This window comes from Callorhinchus milii, unplaced genomic scaffold (assembly GCF_018977255.1).
Source record: "Callorhinchus milii isolate IMCB2004 unplaced genomic scaffold, IMCB_Cmil_1.0 Scaffold95, whole genome shotgun sequence".
In the NCBI taxonomy this organism is placed as follows: Eukaryota; Metazoa; Chordata; class Chondrichthyes; order Chimaeriformes; family Callorhinchidae; genus Callorhinchus; species Callorhinchus milii.
The window spans coordinates 157,083-178,384 of NW_024704836.1; the positions used below are offsets into that span (position 1 = coordinate 157,083).

General features: G+C 53.4%; 1 long non-coding RNA gene and 14 other non-coding genes across 16 annotated transcripts; all 15 read left to right on the forward strand.

Annotated features, from left to right (window-relative positions):
• Positions 1-33: 33 nt before the first annotated feature.
• LOC121851732 lies at positions 34-158 on the forward strand. The gene has a single exon (XR_006085970.1). It is a non-coding gene; the product is annotated as a small nucleolar RNA SNORD22 (small nucleolar RNA).
• A 3,310-nt stretch (positions 159-3,468) lies between these two features.
• On the forward strand, positions 3,469-20,889 carry LOC103173741. 2 transcript variants are annotated; one of them, XR_006085956.1, is made up of 26 exons: positions 3,469-3,552; positions 4,170-4,323; positions 4,927-4,974; positions 5,592-5,745; positions 6,209-6,256; positions 6,874-7,027; positions 7,630-7,677; positions 8,254-8,407; positions 9,014-9,061; positions 9,720-9,873; positions 10,333-10,380; positions 10,997-11,150; positions 11,749-11,796; positions 12,373-12,526; positions 13,127-13,174; positions 13,792-13,945; positions 14,548-14,595; positions 15,172-15,325; positions 15,930-15,977; positions 16,595-16,748; positions 17,355-17,402; positions 18,017-18,170; positions 18,765-18,812; positions 19,430-19,583; positions 20,160-20,207; positions 20,781-20,889. It is a non-coding gene; the product is annotated as an uncharacterized LOC103173741 (long non-coding RNA). The 2 variants fall into 2 exon arrangements; XR_006085957.1 differs by lacking the exons at positions 5,592-5,745; positions 6,209-6,256.
• LOC121851733 lies at positions 3,626-3,693 on the forward strand. Its single transcript, XR_006085971.1, has one exon. It is a non-coding gene; the product is annotated as a small nucleolar RNA SNORD31 (small nucleolar RNA).
• Positions 5,048-5,115, forward strand: LOC121851734. Its single transcript, XR_006085972.1, has one exon. It is a non-coding gene; the product is annotated as a small nucleolar RNA SNORD31 (small nucleolar RNA).
• On the forward strand, positions 6,330-6,397 carry LOC121851730. The gene has a single exon (XR_006085968.1). It is a non-coding gene; the product is annotated as a small nucleolar RNA SNORD31 (small nucleolar RNA).
• On the forward strand, positions 7,751-7,818 carry LOC121851735. The gene has a single exon (XR_006085973.1). It is a non-coding gene; the product is annotated as a small nucleolar RNA SNORD31 (small nucleolar RNA).
• LOC121851736 lies at positions 9,135-9,202 on the forward strand. The gene has a single exon (XR_006085974.1). It is a non-coding gene; the product is annotated as a small nucleolar RNA SNORD31 (small nucleolar RNA).
• On the forward strand, positions 10,454-10,521 carry LOC121851723. Its single transcript, XR_006085961.1, has one exon. It is a non-coding gene; the product is annotated as a small nucleolar RNA SNORD31 (small nucleolar RNA).
• Positions 11,870-11,937, forward strand: LOC121851724. The gene has a single exon (XR_006085962.1). It is a non-coding gene; the product is annotated as a small nucleolar RNA SNORD31 (small nucleolar RNA).
• LOC121851725 lies at positions 13,248-13,315 on the forward strand. The gene has a single exon (XR_006085963.1). It is a non-coding gene; the product is annotated as a small nucleolar RNA SNORD31 (small nucleolar RNA).
• On the forward strand, positions 14,669-14,736 carry LOC121851726. Its single transcript, XR_006085964.1, has one exon. It is a non-coding gene; the product is annotated as a small nucleolar RNA SNORD31 (small nucleolar RNA).
• On the forward strand, positions 16,051-16,118 carry LOC121851727. The gene has a single exon (XR_006085965.1). It is a non-coding gene; the product is annotated as a small nucleolar RNA SNORD31 (small nucleolar RNA).
• On the forward strand, positions 17,476-17,543 carry LOC121851728. Its single transcript, XR_006085966.1, has one exon. It is a non-coding gene; the product is annotated as a small nucleolar RNA SNORD31 (small nucleolar RNA).
• Positions 18,886-18,953, forward strand: LOC121851729. Its single transcript, XR_006085967.1, has one exon. It is a non-coding gene; the product is annotated as a small nucleolar RNA SNORD31 (small nucleolar RNA).
• LOC121851731 lies at positions 20,281-20,348 on the forward strand. The gene has a single exon (XR_006085969.1). It is a non-coding gene; the product is annotated as a small nucleolar RNA SNORD31 (small nucleolar RNA).
• Positions 20,890-21,302: the final 413 nt, after the last annotated feature.

Here is a 21,302-nt window from a genome sequence, read left to right on the forward strand (position 1 = left end):
AGGCTTGATTTGTGGTCAGTGGTAGCGCATTGGTCCTCAGGATGACTTCATTGCATGTCTTATGTGTTGTCAGGAGCCAGAACCTGCAAAGGTGAACCCACTGGTATCTGCTGCATGAAATGAGGCGAACCTGTTACTTGTGAACTGTCTGATAGGACTAATGTTAGCGCTGCTGTCAATGACAGGGACGGAGCCTGCTGACGGGAGTCTTAATGGGTCATTTTACTTTTTTTTTTGTAGGCATCACAAAGAAAAGTGGGCCAAACCGGTGAGTAACGCTCGGGTGGAACAAAGTGGGCCGTGTCGTCTTGTTTATTTGTTATCGCCCACAAAGTAAACTTGGTCACTCCACTTGACAGTGTATCCTGTGAAGCCCCTTGATAACGCTCAATGACATGACGAGGCTCTGTGTCAAATGCAGTAACGGCCACGACACTCCTTGCATTTGGTAGAGCGCCTCATCACGCCGCTGAGACGTCTCAAAGCGCTTCACAGAATAGGCTGTAAAATGGATTGACTGCCAGGATTCTTCTTCTTGTGTACGTGACGAGTGTTGCTATGATGGTGTTGTGCCCAGGATTAAAACGAGTTGAGACGCTCTGGGTAGTGTGTAGTCTGTCGCAGGTCTAGTTGGAAGTCCCAGTTTACCTCGTTTAAATCTTGGCCAGTCTAGAATGAGCGGTGTTAGGCCACTTGCTTATTTCCTCGGCCAGTCGTGGAGTCCTGTTAGAGCCTGCGAGAGGACCCAGGTTCGATCCCCGGGCGGGGCGAAACGTTGGGCGAGTTTCCTTGCTCCGCACACACCGCTTGCGACTGTTTACCCAGCAGTAAGGAGGAACCCAGTTGTTCCATCGATTGGCTTTTCCAGGGGTATTGATTCCTTCCATAATAATAATAATAATAAATTGGTTGCTCAATGTTTGTGGGGTGTCGCTGAGCGCAGTCGGCTGCCGCGTTTCGCCCACAGAAGACACGCAATCACTGCGCTTTGCAGTATGTCCTGTGGAGCGCTTTGAGATACCCTTGAGGCCAAGATAAGGCGCTATATCAAATGCAAGGATCATTATTATCATATAGCCATCAGTTCCCACAGACGATGCTGTCTCTGCAAGCTCTCCTCCGAAGTGCAATGATGAGGAACCTAGCTCACTTTGAATCCGTGTGAAAGCAACATTAAAAGCCTGAGCAACTTCTGATAGTGTGTTAACGTCTCTGGGGTGCTGCCTTCTATCACCCTGCTGAACTGTCCCTTTCCTTTCCAGTCCAGGCAAATGACCGCTGCGACTGACCGCTGAGTGGTGAGTAAATTCTTGTGCGCGTTGTCTGAATGTCCACTGTTATCGTCTTAAATCAACAAAGCACAGTGATGGTAACTTAAGGCTGTATCAGTTGAGTCCTATAGCTCAGTGGTAAGAGCACAAGCGAGAGGACCTGGGTTCAATTCCCAGGTCAGGGAAGTTTAGACAAGTTTCCTTACCTTTCACACTCACACCGTTGTTTACCGAGCAGTAGGTAGGACCCCGGTTGTTAGTCGATCAGTGGATCACTTTTTAAGGGGGGAGTAATCCCTTCAAAGTGCTACTAATATTATTATTGTTGGGTACCAAGTAACCTTGGACCGGGTGTTCTGCGCGGGTTACATTTCCAGAAGGCCAAACAACCCCACGCAACACAACCTGCATTTACGCAGTGCCCTTCACGTGGGGCAGGAGTGTCCGCAGGGCACTTGACCAACGGTGGCATCTGACAACACGCCGAGGGCAGTGAGCGTAAGCACGGTCAAAAAAGGAAGGTCTTTAGGTGGGGTCTGAAGGTCGGGAGGGGGGAGAGGCAGAGGGATTGGTGGGGGAGAGAGAGAGTTCCATACCTCAGATGTGCGATCGCACACTCCAATCTGGGATGCACCTTATCTGAAACCCCCCCCCCCTCACCGCCGCCATCTTGTTTGCTTGTATGATGATCTCACTCATGGAATCTCGTTCGACTGAACTTGTGATGTTACTCCGTGGTCTGAACAGCAACGATCTCTCGTGCGGTGTGGCATTCGTTGGGTACGAGCCTGAGAGTTGAGCGGTTCCTTGCGTTTTATTTCAGAGCGAAAGTGGTCCCGTCGAAATCCCAACGCCCGCAAACAGCGTTCGAAAAGCGATCCAGGTGAGTGTGGTCGATGTGTTTGACACTCAAGTCAGCATCCAACCTCCCTTGTCTAAACTCCGGTGGCTTTGTTGGTCAACAATAATTTTGAGGACCTGTTTTTGGTTCCCAGGCGGGGCAAAATCTTTCTTAAGCAAGTTCTCACACACACACGCGTGCACACACAAAATACAGTCACTGCTATGTCAAATGCAAGGATTATTATTATTAACTTGCAACGAGTAGGAATCCGGTCGTTGGTGGATTAGGTGAATCAAAATAATAATAATTTGGCCACTCAATCCACGCCCGCTTGCCTTACGCAATTGGCTGCCGCGTTTCGCCCACAAAATGTCCAGTCGATGCGCTTGGCGGTGTATGCCGGAAGCGATCTGAGACGACTCGATGAGCGTGATTGGGACGCTGCATCAAACCCGGGGGTTATTGTGAAAAGTACATGCTGAAGCAGACGCCTAGGGGGTGTCCGGCTTCGCCCAGAGAGTGCCGGCTGCCCACGTTTGGAATCCATCTGAAATGATGTTTAAACCACTATACCCTGAGTCGGTCTCGCGACTGACTGTGACCCAGGCAATCCGTTCTGAACAGATGGGATTTGACAGTGGGCGGGCGGGCCGGAGTGGGGGTACCTGGAGTAACCGACCCCGTTTGTCTGTGTTCCTTTGCAGGCACGAAACTCGGGAGCAACCGGCAAAGGTGAGCAGCAACCTGGGTAGCGTTGACAGTGGCTGAGCTGGGGGTGGGGTATGACCGTAGGCACCTCTCGAAGAGGAAGGTCTTCAGACACAACCTGAGGATCAGGATAATAATATTAATAAGACTTGCATTTGACACAGCGCCTCGTCATGTCTTTGAGACGTAGCAAAGCGCTTCACGGGACACACTGCAAAGTGTAGTAACTGTATTTTCTGGGCGAGAGATGTGGAAGGAAGGGGCAAGGCGGGTGAGGGGAGAGAGGAAGTGTCCCGGAGTTTCAGGATGTAGTGGCTGAAAGTACACTCATCCATTCCACCACCAGCGGCCGTGCTCTCAGCCGCCGTGCTCTACAGTAAAGCCCGACTTCTTGTAATGACACTGTTACCGCCCCACTCTGTCTGAAATAAAGTGACTGATTGGTAACGTTCTGACTGGAGCCTTGGAATGCGCTCTCTCTTTCTCTCCTCTCTCCCTGGAGGGGCGCACCCTGCTTACCCAAGTATTAGGCGCAGGTTGGCAAGAGCCGAGACTTTTTGGCGGGCGGGGTTAACAGAGGTTAGCCGAGATCGCGGCGAAATTAGACATGATCAGGCGCTGGGTCAAACTCAGAAAGATTATTATTATTTAAGTAACGGGCAAAGTGAACTTTCTCCGCAGGACCTTGTACCTTACGGAGCTGTGGAGGACAAAAGAGATCAGACCGAGGTAAGGTCGAGACACGTGTCCGCTCCACTCTTTAGGGGGTGGTGGTTTTCGCTGGAGGAATTAGTTTTAGCGGCTAAATATGTTGAGCCTGTTATCGCCCCAGTCTGATTGTTGGTGACTGAAACGGTAACCTCTGATTCACTGCTGCTTTATCAGCATTTAACGGCCAGAGGACTCTTGTCCAGGGTTGGTTTTCGATCAGCCGGGTGTCTGACCACGCACGGAAACCCGGCACCGTGACCAGCCGGGTGTCTGACACGCACGGAAACCCGGCACCGTGACCAGCCGGGTGTCTGACACGCACGGAAACCCGGCACCGTGACCAGCCGGGTGTCTGACACGCGTGGACGCCTGTCCCCGTTTGCTTAAGGGTATCCAAACCCGACTGAGGATTCCCCACGTCCCACCCACACCCCAGAGTGTGCTGTCTGGCCAAGCTTTCCCGCTGCTTGTCCAGCGAGGACCCACCCTCCCCGTTACTTATAGGGCTTTGGCTGCAGGATTAACAGGAGCTGAGGGAGGATTCCCTCAGTTTTAGGCCGGTCAGACAGGAGGTAGAGGGGAAGACTAACATTGCTGCTTTGCTTGACCTTACCGGACCTTCTTTTCTATTTCAGCTATAACCAGGACATGAAGTGTTTGCTGGATTAAGGGGAACAGTGGGCTGACTCACTGAGGGCTGAACAGGTTCTTGTGGGACGGTAACCTTTCACCAATAGACACCAATCAATACTGGTGACCATTGAGGTTCACACGCAACTTACTTACCTGGTGAGTTTCTGGGATCGCATCACAGAGTGGGGGTGGGGGAGAGGCTCACCTCATATGTTAAGCTGTCGGCTTCCCTTCAGAAAGAAAATAGGGGTAATAACTCGGTCACTCGACCCACGGCTGTTTGTGGGGACGTCGCTGGGCGCAATGGGCTGCCAGGTTTTGCCCCTCGGGAACGCACAGTCACTACGCTTTGCTGCGTATCCTGCAATGGGGTTGGAGACCTCTATTTGGGTCAAATGACGAGGGTTATTATCAGGCGGTGTACAGTAAAGCCCGGCTCTCTGTGATGACTCTGTTCCCGCCCACTTTGTCTGATATAAAGTGACTGAATGGTAACGTTCTGACTGGAGCCTTGGAATGCGCTCTCTCTCTCTCTCCTCCTCCCTCCCTCCCTGGAGGGGCGCACCCTGCTTACCCAATTCCGGAGAGTATTAGGCGCAGGTTGGCAGGAGCCGAGTCTTTTTGGCGGGGGGGGGGAGTTAACGGAGGTTAGTCGAGATCACAGCGAAATTTGCGCTTTTGAGACGTGATCAGGCGCTGCGTCAACCTCAGAAAGATTATTATTATTTAAGTAACGGGCAAAGTGATCTTTCTTCGCAGGACCTTGTACCTTACGGAGCTGTGGAGGACAAAAGAGATCAGACCGAGGTAAGGTCGAGACACGTGTCCGCTCCACTCTTTAGCGGGTGGTGGTTTTCGCTGGAGGAATTAGTTTTAGCGGCTAAATATGTTGAGCCTGTTATCGCCCCAGTCTGATTGTTGGTGACTGAAACGGTAACCTCTGATTCACTGCTGCTTTATCAGCATTTAACGGCCAGAGGACTCTTGTCCAGGGTTGGTTTTCGATCAGCCGGGTGTCTGACAACGCACGGAAACCCGGCGCCGTGACCAGCCGGGTGTCTGACACGCACGGAAACCCGGCACCGTGACCAGCCGGGTGTTTGACACGCACGGAAACCCGGCACCGTGACCAGCCGGGTGTCTGACACGCGTGGACACCTGTCCCCGTTTGCTTAAGGGTCTCCAAACCCGACTGAGGATTCCCCACGTCCCACCCACACCCCAGAGTGTGCTGTCTGGCCAAGCTTTCCCGCTGCTTGTCCAGCGAGGACCCACCCTCCCCGTTACTTATAGGGCTTTGGCTGCAGGATTAACAGGAGCTGAGGGAGGATTCCCTCAGTTTTAGGCCGGTCAGACAGTAGGTAGAGGGGAAGACTAACATTGCTGCTTTGCTTGACCTTACCGGACCTTCTTTTCTATTTCAGCTTTTACCAGGACATGAAGTGTTTGCTGGATTAAGGGGAACAGTGGGCTGACTCACTGAGGGCTGAACAGGTTCTTGTGGGACGGTAACCTTTCACCAATAGACACCAATCAATACTTGTGACCATTGAGGTTCACACGCAACTGACTTACCTGGTGAGTTTCTGGGATCGCATCACAGAGTGGGGGGGGGAGAGGCTCACCTCATATGTTAAGCTGTCGGCTTCCCTTCAGAAAGAAAATAGGGGGAATGACGAGGGTTATTATCAGGCGGTGTACAGTAAAGCCCGGCTCTCTGTGATGACTCTGTGCCCACCCACTTTGTCTGATATAAAGTGACTGAATGGTAACGTTCTGACTGGAGCCTTGGGATGCGCTCTCTCTCTCTCTCCTCCCTCCCTCCCTGGAGGGGCGCACCCTGCTTACCCAATTCCGGAGAGTATTAGGCGCAGGTTGGCAGGAGCCGAGTCTTTTTGGCGGGGGGGGGGTGGGGTGGAGTTAACGGAGGTTAGTCGAGATCACAGCGAAATTTGCGCTTTTGAGACGTGATCAGGCGCTGCGTCAACCTCAGAAAGATTATTATTATTTAAGTAACGGGCAAAGTGATCTTTCTTCGCAGGACCTTGTACCTTACGGAGCTGTGGAGGACAAAAGAGATCAGACCGAGGTAAGGTCGAGACACGTGTCCGCTCCACTCTTTAGCGGGTGGTGGTTTTCGCTGGAGGAATTAGTTTTAGCGGCTAAATATGTTGAGCCTGTTATCGCCCCAGTCTGATTGTTGGTGACTGAAACGGTTACCTCTGATTCACTGCTGCTTTATCAGCATTTAACGGCCAGAGGACTCTTGTCCAGGGTTGGTTTTCGATCAGCCGGGTGTCTGACAACGCACGGAAACCCGGCACCGTGACCAGCCGGGTGTCTGACACGCACGGAAACCCGGCACCGTGACCAGCCGGGTGTCTGACACGCACGGAAACCCGGCACCGTGACCAGCCGGGTGTCTGACACGCGTGGACGCCTGTCCCCGTTTGCTTAAGGGTATCCAAACCCGACTGAGGATTCCCCACGTCCCACCCACACCCCAGAGTGTGCTGTCTGGCCAAGCTTTCCCGCTGCTTGTCCAGCGAGGACCCACCCTCCCCGTTACTTATAGGGCTTTGGCTGCAGGATTAACAGGAGCTGAGGGAGGATTCCCTCAGTTTTAGGCCGGTCAGACAGTAGGTAGAGGGGAAGACTAACATTGCTGCTTTGCTTGACCTTACCGGACCTTCTTTTCTATTTCAGCTATAACCAGGACATGAAGTGTTTGCTGGATTAAGGGGAACAGTGGGCTGACTCACTGAGGGCTGAACAGGTTCTTGTGGGACGGTAACCTTTCACCAATAGACACCAATCAATACTGGTGACCATTGAGGTTCACACGCAACTTACTTACCTGGTGAGTTTCTGGGATCGCATCACAGAGTGGGGGGAGAGGCTCACCTCACATGTTAAGCTGTCGGCTTCCCTTCAGAAAGAAAATAGGGGTAATAACTCGGTCACTCGACCCACGGCTGTTTGTGGGGACGTCGCTGGGCGCAATGGGCTGCCAGGTTTTGCCCCTCGGGAACGCACAGTCACTACGCTTTGCTGCGTATCCTGCAATGGGGTTGGAGACCTCTATTTCGGTCAAATGACGAGGGTTATTATCAGGCGGTGTACAGTAAAGCCCGGCTCTCTGTGATGACTCTGTTCCCGCCCACTTTGTCTGATATAAAGTGACTGAATGGTAACGTTCTGACTGGAGCCTTGGGATGCGCTCTCTCTCTCTCTCTCCTCCTCCCTCCCTCCCTGGAGGGGCGCACCCTGCTTACCCAATTCCGGAGAGTATTAGGCGCAGGTTGGCAGGAGCCGAGTCTTTTTGGCGGGGGGGGGGGGAGTTAACGGAGGTTAGCCGAGATCACAGCGAAATTTGCGCTTTTGAGACGTGATCAGGCGCTGCGTCAACCTCAGAAAGATTATTATTATTTAAGTAACGGGCAAAGTGATCTTTCTTCGCAGGACCTTGTACCTTACGGAGCTGTGGAGGACAAAAGAGATCAGACCGAGGTAAGGTCGAGACACGTGTCCGCTCCACTCTTTAGCGGGTGGTGGTTTTCGCTGGAGGAATTAGTTTTAGCGGCTAAATATGTTGAGCCTGTTATCGCCCCAGTCTGATTGTTGGTGACTGAAACGGTAACCTCTGATTCACTGCTGCTTTATCAGCATTTAACGGCCAGAGGACTCTTGTCCAGGGTTGGTTTTCGATCAGCCGGGTGTCTGACACGCACGGAAACCCGGCACCGTGACCAGCCGGGTGTCTGACACGCACGGAAACCCGGCACCGTGACCAGCCCCGGTGTCTGACACGCGTGGACGCCTGTCCCCGTTTGCTTAAGGGTATCCAAACCCGACTGAGGATTCCCCACGTCCCACCCACACCCCAGAGTGTGCTGTCTGGCCAAGCTTTCCCGCTGCTTGTCCAGCGAGGACCCACCCTCCCCGTTACTTATAGGGCTTTGGCTGCAGGATTAACAGGAGCTGAGGGAGGATTCCCTCAGTTTTAGGCCGGTCAGACAGTAGGTAGAGGGGAAGACTAACATTGCTGCTTTGCTTGACCTTACCGGACCTTCTTTTCTATTTCAGCTATAACCAGGACATGAAGTGTTTGCTGGATTAAGGGGAACAGTGGGCTGACTCACTGAGGGCTGAACAGGTTCTTGTGGGACGGTAACCTTTCACCAATAGACACCAATCAATACTGGTGACCATTGAGGTTCACACGCAACTTACTTACCTGGTGAGTTTCTGGGATCGCATCACAGAGTGGGGGGGGGAGGCTCACCTCACATGTTAAGCTGTCGGCTTCCCTTCAGAAAGAAAATAGGGGTAATAACTCGGTCACTCGACCCACGGCTGTTTGTGGGGACGTCGCTGGGCGCAATGGGCTGCCAGGTTTTGCCCCTCGGGAACGCACAGTCACTACGCTTTGCTGCGTATCCTGCAATGGGGTTGGAGACCTCTATTTGGGTCAAATGACGAGGGTTATTATCAGGCGGTGTACAGTAAAGCCCGGCTCTCTGTGATGACTCTGTTCCCGCCCACTTTGTCTGATATAAAGTGACTGAATGGTAACGTTCTGACTGGAGCCTTGGGATGCGCTCTCTCTCTCTCTCTCTCCTCCTCCCTCCCTCCCTGGAGGGGCGCACCCTGCTTACCCAATTCCGGAGAGTATTAGGCGCAGGTTGGCAGGAGCCGAGTCTTTTTGGCGGGGGGGGGGGGGAGTTAACGGAGGTTAGCCGAGATCACAGCGAAATTTGCGCTTTTGAGACGTGATCAGGCGCTGCGTCAACCTCAGAAAGATTATTATTATTTAAGTAACGGGCAAAGTGATCTTTCTTCGCAGGACCTTGTACCTTACGGAGCTGTGGAGGACAAAAGAGATCAGACCGAGGTAAGGTCGAGACACGTGTCCGCTCCACTCTTTAGCGGGTGGTGGTTTTCGCTGGAGGAATTAGTTTTAGCGGCTAAATATGTTGAGCCTGTTATCGCCCCAGTCTGATTGTTGGTGACTGAAACGGTAACCTCTGATTCACTGCTGCTTTATCAGCATTTAACGGCCAGAGGACTCTTGTCCAGGGTTGGTTTTCGATCAGCCGGGTGTCTGACAACGCACGGAAACCCGGCACCGTGACCAGCCGGGTGTCTGACACGCACGGAAACCCGGCACCGTGACCAGCCGGGTGTCTGACACGCACGGAAACCCGGCACCGTGACCAGCCGGGTGTCTGACACGCACGGAAACCCGGCACCGTGACCAGCCGGGTGTCTGACACGCGTGGACGCCTGTCCCCGTTTGCTTAAGGGTCTCCAAACCCGACTGAGGATTCCCCACGTCCCACCCACACCCCAGAGTGTGCTGTCTGGCCAAGCTTTCCCGCTGCTTGTCCAGCGAGGACCCACCCTCCCCGTTACTTATAGGGCTTTGGCTGCAGGATTAACAGGAGCTGAGGGAGGATTCCCTCAGTTTTAGGCCGGTCAGACAGTAGGTAGAGGGGAAGACTAACATTGCTGCTTTGCTTGACCTTACCGGACCTTCTTTTCTATTTCAGCTATAACCAGGACATGAAGTGTTTGCTGGATTAAGGGGAACAGTGGGCTGACTCACTGAGGGCTGAACAGGTTCTTGTGGGACGGTAACCTTTCACCAATAGACACCAATCAATACTGGTGACCATTGAGGTTCACACGCAACTTACTTACCTGGTGAGTTTCTGGGATCGCATCACAGAGTGGGGGGAGAGGCTCACCTCACATGTTAAGCTATCGGCTTCCCTTCAGAAAGAAAATAGGGGGAATGACGAGGGTTATTATCAGGCGGTGTACAGTAAAGCCCGGCTCTCTGTGATGACTCTGTTCCCGCCCACTTTGTCTGATATAAAGTGACTGAATGGTAACGTTCTGACTGGAGCCTTGGGATGCGCCCCCTCTCTCTCTCCTCCTCCCTCCCTCCCTGGAGGGGCGCACCCTGCTTACCCAATTCCGGAGAGTATTAGGCGCAGGTTGGCAGGAGCCGAGTCTTTTTGGCGGGGAGGGGGGGGGAGTTAACGGAGGTTAGCCGAGATCACAGCGAAATTTGCGCTTTTGAGACGTGATCAGGCGCTGCGTCAACCTCAGAAAGATTATTATTATTTAAGTAACGGGCAAAGTGATCTTTCTTCGCAGGACCTTGTACCTTACGGAGCTGTGGAGGACAAAAGAGATCAGACCGAGGTAAGGTCGAGACACGTGTCCGCTCCACTCTTTAGCGGGTGGTGGTTTTCGCTGGAGGAATTAGTTTTAGCGGCTAAATATGTTGAGCCTGTTATCGCCCCAGTCTGATTGTTGGTGACTGAAACGGTAACCTCTGATTCACTGCTGCTTTATCAGCATTTAACGGCCAGAGGACTCTTGTCCAGGGTTGGTTTTCGATCAGCCGGGTGTCTGACACGCACGGAAACCCGGCACCGTGACCAGCCGGGTGTCTGACACGCACGGAAACCCGGCACCGTGACCAGCCGGGTGTCTGACACGCACGGAAACCCGGCACCGTGACCAGCCGGGTGTCTGACACGCGTGGACGCCTGTCCCCGTTTGCTTAAGGGTATCCAAACCCGACTGAGGATTCCCCACGTCCCACCCACACCCCAGAGTGTGCTGTCTGGCCAAGCTTTCCCGCTGCTTGTCCAGCGAGGACCCACCCTCCCCGTTACTTATAGGGCTTTGGCTGCAGGATTAACAGGAGCTGAGGGAGGATTCCCTCAGTTTTAGGCCGGTCAGACAGTAGGTAGAGGGGAAGACTAACATTGCTGCTTTGCTTGACCTTACCGGACCTTCTTTTCTATTTCAGCTATAACCAGGACATGAAGTGTTTGCTGGATTAAGGGGAACAGTGGGCTGACTCACTGAGGGCTGAACAGGTTCTTGTGGGACGGTAACCTTTCACCAATAGACACCAATCAATACTGGTGACCATTGAGGTTCACACGCAACTTACTTACCTGGTGAGTTTCTGGGATCGCATCACAGAGTGGGGGGGGGAGGCTCACCTCACATGTTAAGCTGTCGGCTTCCCTTCAGAAAGAAAATAGGGGTAATAACTCGGTCACTCGACCCACGGCTGTTTGTGGGGACGTCGCTGGGCGCAATGGGCTGCCAGGTTTTGCCCCTCGGGAACGCACAGTCACTACGCTTTGCTGCGTATCCTGCAATGGGGTTGGAGACCTCTATTTGGGTCAAATGACGAGGGTTATTATCAGGCGGTGTACAGTAAAGCCCGGCTCTCTGTGATGACTCTGTTCCCGCCCACTTTGTCTGATATAAAGTGACTGAATGGTAACGTTCTGACTGGAGCCTTGGGATGCGCTCTCTCTCTCTCCTCCTCCCTCCCTCCCTGGAGGGGCGCACCCTGCTTACCCAATTCCGGAGAGTATTAGGCGCAGGTTGGCAGGAGCCGAGTCTTTTTGGCGGGGGGGGGGGAGTTAACGGAGGTTAGTCGAGATCACAGCGAAATTTGCGCTTTTGAGACGTGATCAGGCGCTGCGTCAACCTCAGAAAGATTATTATTATTTAAGTAACGGGCAAAGTGATCTTTCTTCGCAGGACCTTGTACCTTACGGAGCTGTGGAGGACAAAAGAGATCAGACCGAGGTAAGGTCGAGACACGTGTCCGCTCCACTCTTTAGCGGGTGGTGGTTTTCGCTGGAGGAATTAGTTTTAGCGGCTAAATATGTTGAGCCTGTTATCGCCCCAGTCTGATTGTTGGTGACTGAAACGGTAACCTCTGATTCACTGCTGCTTTATCAGCATTTAACGGCCAGAGGACTCTTGTCCAGGGTTGGTTTTCGATCAGCCGGGTGTCTGACAACGCACGGAAACCCGGCACCGTGACCAGCCGGGTGTCTGACACGCACGGAAACCCGGCACCGTGACCAGCCGGGTGTCTGACACGCGTGGACGCCTGTCCCCGTTTGCTTAAGGGTCTCCAAACCCGACTGAGGATTCCCCACGTCCCACCCACACCCCAGAGTGTGCTGTCTGGCCAAGCTTTCCCGCTGCTTGTCCAGCGAGGACCCACCCTCCCCGTTACTTATAGGGCTTTGGCTGCAGGATTAACAGGAGCTGAGGGAGGATTCCCTCAGTTTTAGGCCGGTCAGACAGTAGGTAGAGGGGAAGACTAACATTGCTGCTTTGCTTGACCTTACCGGACCTTCTTTTCTATTTCAGCTATAACCAGGACATGAAGTGTTTGCTGGATTAAGGGGAACAGTGGGCTGACTCACTGAGGGCTGAACAGGTTCTTGTGGGACGGTAACCTTTCACCAATAGACACCAATCAATACTGGTGACCATTGAGGTTCACACGCAACTTACTTACCTGGTGAGTTTCTGGGATCGCATCACAGAGTGGGGGGGGAGAGGCTCACCTCACATGTTAAGCTGTCGGCTTCCCTTCAGAAAGAAAATAGGGGTAATAACTCGGTCACTCGACCCAAGGCTGTTTGTGGGGACGTCGCTGGGCGCAATGGGCTGCCAGGTTTTGCCCCTCGGGAACGCACAGTCACTACGCTTTGCTGCGTATCCTGCAATGGGGTTGGAGACCTCTATTTGGGTCAAATGACGAGGGTTATTATCAGGCGGTGTACAGTAAAGCCCGGCTCTCTGTGATGACTCTGTTCCCGCCCACTTTGTCTGATATAAAGTGACTGAATGGTAACGTTCTGACTGGAGCCTTGGGATGCGCTCTCTCTCTCTCTCCTCCCTCCCTCCCTGGAGGGGCGCACCCTGCTTACCCAATTCCGGAGAGTATTAGGCGCAGGTTGGCAGGAGCCGAGTCTTTTTGGCGGGGGGGGGGGGGAGTTAACGGAGGTTAGCCGAGATCACAGCGAAATTTGCGCTTTTGAGACGTGATCAGGCGCTGCGTCAACCTCAGAAAGATTATTATTATTTAAGTAACGGGCAAAGTGATCTTTCTTCGCAGGACCTTGTACCTTACGGAGCTGTGGAGGACAAAAGAGATCAGACCGAGGTAAGGTCGAGACACGTGTCCGCTCCACTCTTTAGCGGGTGGTGGTTTTCGCTGGAGGAATTAGTTTTAGCGGCTAAATATGTTGAGCCTGTTATCGCCCCAGTCTGATTGTTGGTGACTGAAACGGTAACCTCTGATTCACTGCTGCTTTATCAGCATTTAACGGCCAGAGGACTCTTGTCCAGGGTTGGTTTTCGATCAGCCGGGTGTCTGACAACGCACGGAAACCCGGCACCGTGACCAGCCGGGTGTCTGACACGCACGGAAACCCGGCACCGTGACCAGCCGGGTGTCTGACACGCACGGAAACCCGGCACCGTGACCAGCCGGGTGTCTGACACGCGTGGACGCCTGTCCCCGTTTGCTTAAGGGTATCCAAACCCGACTGAGGATTCCCCACGTCCCACCCACACCCCAGAGTGTGCTGTCTGGCCAAGCTTTCCCGCTGCTTGTCCAGCGAGGACCCACCCTCCCCGTTACTTATAGGGCTTTGGCTGCAGGATTAACAGGAGCTGAGGGAGGATTCCCTCAGTTTTAGGCCGGTCAGACAGTAGGTAGAGGGGAAGACTAACATTGCTGCTTTGCTTGACCTTACCGGACCTTCTTTTCTATTTCAGCTATAACCAGGACATGAAGTGTTTGCTGGATTAAGGGGAACAGTGGGCTGACTCACTGAGGGCTGAACAGGTTCTTGTGGGACGGTAACCTTTCACCAATAGACACCAATCAATACTGGTGACCATTGAGGTTCACACGCAACTTACTTACCTGGTGAGTTTCTGGGATCGCATCACAGAGTGGGGGGGGAGAGGCTCACCTCACATGTTAAGCTGTCGGCTTCCCTTCAGAAAGAAAATAGGGGTAATAACTCGGTCACTCGACCCACGGCTGTTTGTGGGGACGTCGCTGGGCGCAATGGGCTGCCAGGTTTTGCCCCTCGGGAACGCACAGTCACTACGCTTTGCTGCGTATCCTGCAATGGGGTTGGAGACCTCTATTTCGGTCAAATGACGAGGGTTATTATCAGGCGGTGTACAGTAAAGCCCGGCTCTCTGTGATGACTCTGTTCCCGCCCACTTTGTCTGATATAAAGTGACTGAATGGTAACGTTCTGACTGGAGCCTTGGGATGCGCTCTCTCTCTCTCTCCTCCCTCCCTCCCTGGAGGGGCGCACCCTGCTTACCCAATTCCGGAGAGTATTAGGCGCAGGTTGGCAGGAGCCGAGTCTTTTTGGCGGGGGGGGGGGGGGGAGTTAACGGAGGTTAGCCGAGATCACAGCGAAATTTGCGCTTTTGAGACGTGATCAGGCGCTGCGTCAACCTCAGAAAGATTATTATTATTTAAGTAACGGGCAAAGTGATCTTTCTTCGCAGGACCTTGTACCTTACGGAGCTGTGGAGGACAAAAGAGATCAGACCGAGGTAAGGTCGAGACACGTGTCCGCTCCACTCTTTAGCGGGTGGTGGTTTTCGCTGGAGGAATTAGTTTTAGCGGCTAAATATGTTGAGCCTGTTATCGCCCCAGTCTGATTGTTGGTGACTGAAACGGTAACCTCTGATTCACTGCTGCTTTATCAGCATTTAACGGCCAGAGGACTCTTGTCCAGGGTTGGTTTTCGATCAGCCGGGTGTCTGACAACGCACGGAAACCCGGCACCGTGACCAGCCGGGTGTCTGACACGCACGGAAACCCGGCACCGTGACCAGCCGGGTGTCTGACACGCGTGGACGCCTGTCCCCGTTTGCTTAAGGGTATCCAAACCCGACTGAGGATTCCCCACGTCCCACCCACACCCCAGAGTGTGCTGTCTGGCCAAGCTTTCCCGCTGCTTGTCCAGCGAGGACCCACCCTCCCCGTTACTTATAGGGCTTTGGCTGCAGGATTAACAGGAGCTGAGGGAGGATTCCCTCAGTTTTAGGCCGGTCAGACAGTAGGTAGAGGGGAAGACTAACATTGCTGCTTTGCTTGACCTTACCGGACCTTCTTTTCTATTTCAGCTATAACCAGGACATGAAGTGTTTGCTGGATTAAGGGGAACAGTGGGCTGACTCACTGAGGGCTGAACAGGTTCTTGTGGGACGGTAACCTTTCACCAATAGACACCAATCAATACTGGTGACCATTGAGGTTCACACGCAACTTACTTACCTGGTGAGTTTCTGGGATCGCATCACAGAGTGGGGGGAGAGGCTCACCTCACATGTTAAGCTGTCGGCTTCTCTTCAGAAAGAAAATAGGGGTAATAACTCGGTCACTCGACCCACGGCTGTTTGTGGGGACGTCGCTGGGCGCAATGGGCTGCCAGGTTTTGCCCCTCGGGAACGCACAGTCACTACGCTTTGCTGCGTATCCTGCAATGGGGTTGGAGACCTCTATTTGGGTCAAATGACGAGGGTTATTATCAGGCGGTGTACAGTAAAGCCCGGCTCTCTGTGATGACTCTGTGCCCACCCACTTTGTCTGATATAAAGTGACTGAATGGTAACGTTCTGACTGGAGCCTTGGGATGCGCTCTCTCTCTCTCTCTCTCCTCCTCCCTCCCTCCCTGGAGGGGCGCACCCTGCTTACCCAATTCCGGAGAGTATTAGGCGCAGGTTGGCAGGAGCCGAGTCTTTTTGGCGGGGGGGGGGGGAGTTAACGGAGGTTAGCCGAGATCACAGCGAAATTTGCGCTTTTGAGACGTGATCAGGCGCTGCGTCAACCTCAGAAAGATTATTATTATTTAAGTAACGGGCAAAGTGATCTTTCTTCGCAGGACCTTGTACCTTACGGAGCTGTGGAGGACAAAAGAGATCAGACCGAGGTAAGGTCGAGACACGTGTCCGCTCCACTCTTTAGCGGGTGGTGGTTTTCGCTGGAGGAATTAGTTTTAGCGGCTAAATATGTTGAGCCTGTTATCGCCCCAGTCTGATTGTTGGTGACTGAAACGGTAACCTCTGATTCACTGCTGCTTTATCAGCATTTAACGGCCAGAGGACTCTTGTCCAGGGTTGGTTTTCGATCAGCCGGGTGTCTGACAACGCACGGAAACCCGGCACCGTGACCAGCCGGGTGTCTGACACGCACGGAAACCCGGCACCGTGACCAGCCGGGTGTCTGACACGCACGGAAACCCGGCACCGTGACCAGCCGGGTGTCTGACACGCGTGGACACCTGTCCCCGTTTGCTTAAGGGTCTCCAAACCCGACTGAGGATTCCCCACGTCCCACCCACACCCCAGAGTGTGCTGTCTGGCCAAGCTTTCCCGCTGCTTGTCCAGCGAGGACCCACCCTCCCCGTTACTTATAGGGCTTTGGCTGCAGGATTAACAGGAGCTGAGGGAGGATTCCCTCAGTTTTAGGCCGGTCAGACAGTAGGTAGAGGGGAAGACTAACATTGCTGCTTTGCTTGACCTTACCGGACCTTCTTTTCTATTTCAGCTATAACCAGGACATGAAGTGTTTGCTGGATTAAGGGGAACAGTGGGCTGACTCACTGAGGGCTGAACAGGTTCTTGTGGGACGGTAACCTTTCACCAATAGACACCAATCAATACTGGTGACCATTGAGGTTCACACGCAACTTACTTACCTGGTGAGTTTCTGGGATCGCATCACAGAGTGGGGGGGGGAGAGGCTCACCTCACATGTTAAGCTGTCGGCTTCCCTTCAGAAAGAAAATAGGGGTAATAACTCGGTCACTCGACCCACGGCTGTTTGTGGGGACGTCGCTGGGCGCAATGGGCTGCCAGGTTTTGCCCCTCGGGAACGCACAGTCACTACGCTTTGCGGCGTAACCTGCAATGGGGTTGGAGACCTCTATTTGGGTCAAATGACGAGGGTTATTATCAGGCGGTGTACAGTAAAGCCCGGCTCTCTGTGATGACTCTGTTCCCGCCCACTTTGTCTGATATAAAGTGACTGAATGGTAACGTTCTGACTGGAGCCTTGGGATGCGGCCCCTCTCTCTCTCCTCCTCCCTCCCTCCCTGGAGGGGCGCACCCTGCTTACCCAATTCCGGAGAGTATTAGGCGCAGGTTGGCAGGAGCCGAGTCTTTTTGGCGGGGGGGGGGGGGGGAGTTAACGGAGGTTAGCCGAGATCACAGCGAAATTTGCGCTTTTGAGACGTGATCAGGCGCTGCGTCAACCTCAGAAAGATTATTATTATTTAAGTAACGGGCAAAGTGATCTTTCTTCGCAGGACCTTGTACCTTACGGAGCTGTGGAGGACAAAAGAGATCAGACCGAGGTAAGGTCGAGACACGTGTCCGCTCCACTCTTTAGCGGGTGGTGGTTTTCGCTGGAGGAATTAGTTTTAGCGGCTAAATATGTTGAGCCTGTTATCGCCCCAGTCTGATTGTTGGTGACTGAAACGGTAACCTCTGATTCACTGCTGCTTTATCAGCATTTAACGGCCAGAGGACTCTTGTCCAGGGTTGGTTTTCGATCAGCCGGGTGTCTGACAACGCACGGAAACCCGGCACCGTGACCAGCCGGGTGTACACGCACGGAAACCCGGCACCGTGACCAGCCGGGTGTCTGACACGCACGGAAACCCGGCACCGTGACCAGCCGGGTGTCTGACACGCGTGGACGCCTGTCCCCGTTTGCTTAAGGGTATCCAAACCCGACTGAGGATTCCCCACGTCCCACCCACACCCCAGAGTGTGCTGTCTGGCCAAGCTTTCCCGCTGCTTGTCCAGCGAGGACCCACCCTCCCCGTTACTTATAGGGCTTTGGCTGCAGGATTAACAGGAGCTGAGGGAGGATTCCCTCAGTTTTAGGCCGGTCAGACAGTAGGTAGAGGGGAAGACTAACATTGCTGCTTTGCTTGACCTTACCGGACCTTCTTTTCTATTTCAGCTATAACCAGGACATGAAGTGTTTGCTGGATTAAGGGGAACAGTGGGCTGACTCACTGAGGGCTGAACAGGTTCTTGTGGGACGGTAACCTTTCACCAATAGACACCAATCAATACTGGTGACCATTGAGGTTCACACGCAACTTACTTACCTGGTGAGTTTCTGGGATCGCATCACAGAGTGGGGGGAGAGGCTCACCTCACATGTTAAGCTGTCGGCTTCCCTTCAGAAAGAAAATAGGGGTAATAACTCGGTCACTCGACCCACGGCTGTTTGTGGGGACGTCGCTGGGCGCAATGGGCTGCCAGGTTTTGCCCCTCGGGAACGCACAGTCACTACGCTTTGCTGCGTATCCTGCAATGGGGTTGGAGACCTCTATTTGGGTCAAATGACGAGGGTTATTATCAGGCGGTGTACAGTAAAGCCCGGCTCTCTGTGATGACTCTGTTCCCGCCCACTTTGTCTGATATAAAGTGACTGAATGGTAACGTTCTGACTGGAGCCTTGGAATGCGCTCTCTCTCCTCCTCCCTCCCTCCCTGGAGGGGCGCACCCTGCTTACCCAATTCCGGAGAGTATTAGGCGCAGGTTGGCAGGAGCCGAGTCTTTTTGGCGGGGGGGGGGGGAGTTAACGGAGGTTAGCCGAGATCACAGCGAAATTTGCGCTTTTGAGACGTGATCAGGCGCTGCGTCAACCTCAGAAAGATTATTATTATTTAAGTAACGGGCAAAGTGATCTTTCTTCGCAGGACCTTGTACCTTACGGAGCTGTGGAGGACAAAAGAGATCAGACCGAGGTAAGGTCGAGACACGTGTCCGCTCCACTCTTTAGCGGGTGGTGGTTTTCGCTGGAGGAATTAGTTTTAGCGGCTAAATATGTTGAGCCTGTTATCGCCCCAGTCTGATTGTTGGTGACTGAAACGGTAACCTCTGATTCACTGCTGCTTTATCAGCATTTAACGGCCAGAGGACTCTTGTCCAGGGTTGGTTTTCGATCAGCCGGGTGTCTGACAACGCACGGAAACCCGGCACCGTGACCAGCCGGGTGTCTGACACGCACGGAAACCCGGCACCGTGACCAGCCGGGTGTCTGACACGCACGGAAACCCGGCACCGTGACCAGCCGGGTGTCTGACACGCGTGGACGCCTGTCCCCGTTTGCTTAAGGGTATCCAAACCCGACTGAGGATTCCCCACGTCCCACCCACACCCCAGAGTGTGCTGTCTGGCCAAGCTTTCCCGCTGCTTGTCCAGCGAGGACCCACCCTCCCCGTTACTTATAGGGCTTTGGCTGCAGGATTAACAGGAGCTGAGGGAGGATTCCCTCAGTTTTAGGCCGGTCAGACAGTAGGTAGAGGGGAAGACTAACATTGCTGCTTTGCTTGACCTTACCGGACCTTCTTTTCTATTTCAGCTATAACCAGGACATGAAGTGTTTGCTGGATTAAGGGGAACAGTGGGCTGACTCACTGAGGGCTGAACAGGTTCTTGTGGGACGGTAACCTTTCACCAATAGACACCAATCAATACTGGTGACCATTGAGGTTCACACGCAACTTACTTACCTGGTGAGTTTCTGGGATCGCATCACAGAGTGGGGGGAGAGGCTCACCTCACATGTTAAGCTGTCGGCTTCCCTTCAGAAAGAAAATAGGGGTAATAACTCGCTCACCGACGGCTGTTTGTGGGGACGTCGCTGGGCGCAATGGGCTGCCAGGTTTTGATTTCGGACAAATAGCTGCGTATCCTGCAATGGGGTTGGAGATCTCTATTTGGGTCAAATGACGAGGGTTATTATCAGGCGGTGTACAGTAAAGCCCGGCTCTCTGTGATGACTCTGTGCCCCCCACTTTGTCTGATATAAAGTGACTGAATGGTAACGTTCTGACTGGAGCCTTGGATGCGCTCTCTCTCTCTCCTCCCTCCTCCCTCCCTGGAGGGGCGCACCCTGCTTACCCAATTCCGGAGAGTATTAGGCGCAGGTTGGCAGGAGCCGAGTCGTTTTGGGGGGGGGGGGGGGGAGTTAACGGAGGTTAGCCGAGATCACAGCGAAATTTGCGCTTTTGAGACGTGATCAGGCGCTGCGTCAACCTCAGAAAGATTATTATTATTTAAGTAACGGGCAAAGTGATCTTTCTTCGCAGGACCTTGTACCTTACGGAGCTGTGGAGGACAAAAGAGATCAGACCGAGGTAAGGTCGAGACACGTGTCCGCTCCACTCTTTAGCGGGTGGTGGTTTTCGCTGGAGGAATTAGTTTTAGCGGCTAAATATGTTGAGCCTGTTATCGCCCCAGTCTGATTGTTGGTGACTGAAACGGTTACCTCTGATTCACTGCTGCTTTATCAGCATTTAACGGCCAGAGGACTCTTGTCCAGGGTTGGTTTTCGATCAGCCGGGTGTCTGACAACGCACGGAAACCCGGCACCGTGACCAGCCGGGTGTCTGACACGCACGGAAACCCGGCACCGTGACCAGCCGGGTGTCTGACACGCGTGGACACCTGTCCCCGTTTGCTTAAGGGTATCCAAACCCGACTGAGGATTCCCACGTCCCACCCACACCCCAGAGTGTGCTGTCTGGCCAAGCTTTCCCGCTGCTTGTCCAGCGAGGACCCACCCTCCCCGTTACTTATAGGGCTTTGGCTGCAGGATTAACAGGAGCTGAGGAGGATTCCCTCAGTTTAGGCCGGTCAGACAGTAGGTAGAGGGGAAGACTAACATTGCTGCTTTGCTTGACCTTACCGGACCTTCTTTTCTATTTCAGCTATAACCAGGACATGAAGTGTTTGCTGGATTAAGGGGAACAGTGGGCTGACTCACTGAGGGCTGAACAGGTTCTTGTGGGACGGTAACCTTTCACCAATAGACACCAATCAATACTGGTGACCATTGAGGTTCACACGCAACTTACTTACCTGGTGAGTTTCTGGGATCGCATCACAGAGTGGGGGGGGGGAGAGGCTCACCTCACATGTTAAGCTGTCGGCTTCTCTTCAGAAAGAAAATAGGGTAATAACTCGGTCACTCGACCACGGCTGTTTGTGGGACGTCGCTGGCGCAATGGGCTGCCAGTTTTGCCCCTCGGGAACGCACAGTCACTACGCTTTGCTGCGTATCCTGCAATGGGGTTGGAGACCTCTATTTGGGTCAAATGACGAGGGTTATTATCAGGCGGTGTACAGTAAAGCCCGGCTCTCTGTGATGACTCTGTTGCCGCCCACTTTGTCTGATATAAAGTGACTGAATGGTAACGTTCTGACTGGAGCCTTGGGATGCGCTCTCTCTC